The following is a 220-nucleotide window of genomic DNA, read 5'->3' as shown; positions in this document are numbered from 1 at the left end:
ACAAATAAATCAAATCAGATATGAAAACATAAAATCAGAATGTCGGAAAATTATTCAATGTATAATCCGACCTCATGGTCCATGAGTGTCCACTCGGAATCCTCCTCATATCTCTTCTTATCAAATGTGGCTTTATTAGCTTCAGGGATTTTCATCTCACTGTCTAGTACTTCATAATACATCTCCATGATGTCATTAAACCGTCTGATGTTATCCATCA

Source organism: Brassica oleracea, chromosome C8 (genome assembly GCF_000695525.1).
Source record: "Brassica oleracea var. oleracea cultivar TO1000 chromosome C8, BOL, whole genome shotgun sequence".
NCBI classification, from domain to species: Eukaryota; Viridiplantae; Streptophyta; class Magnoliopsida; order Brassicales; family Brassicaceae; genus Brassica; species Brassica oleracea.
This window is presented reverse-complemented; position numbering follows the sequence as displayed.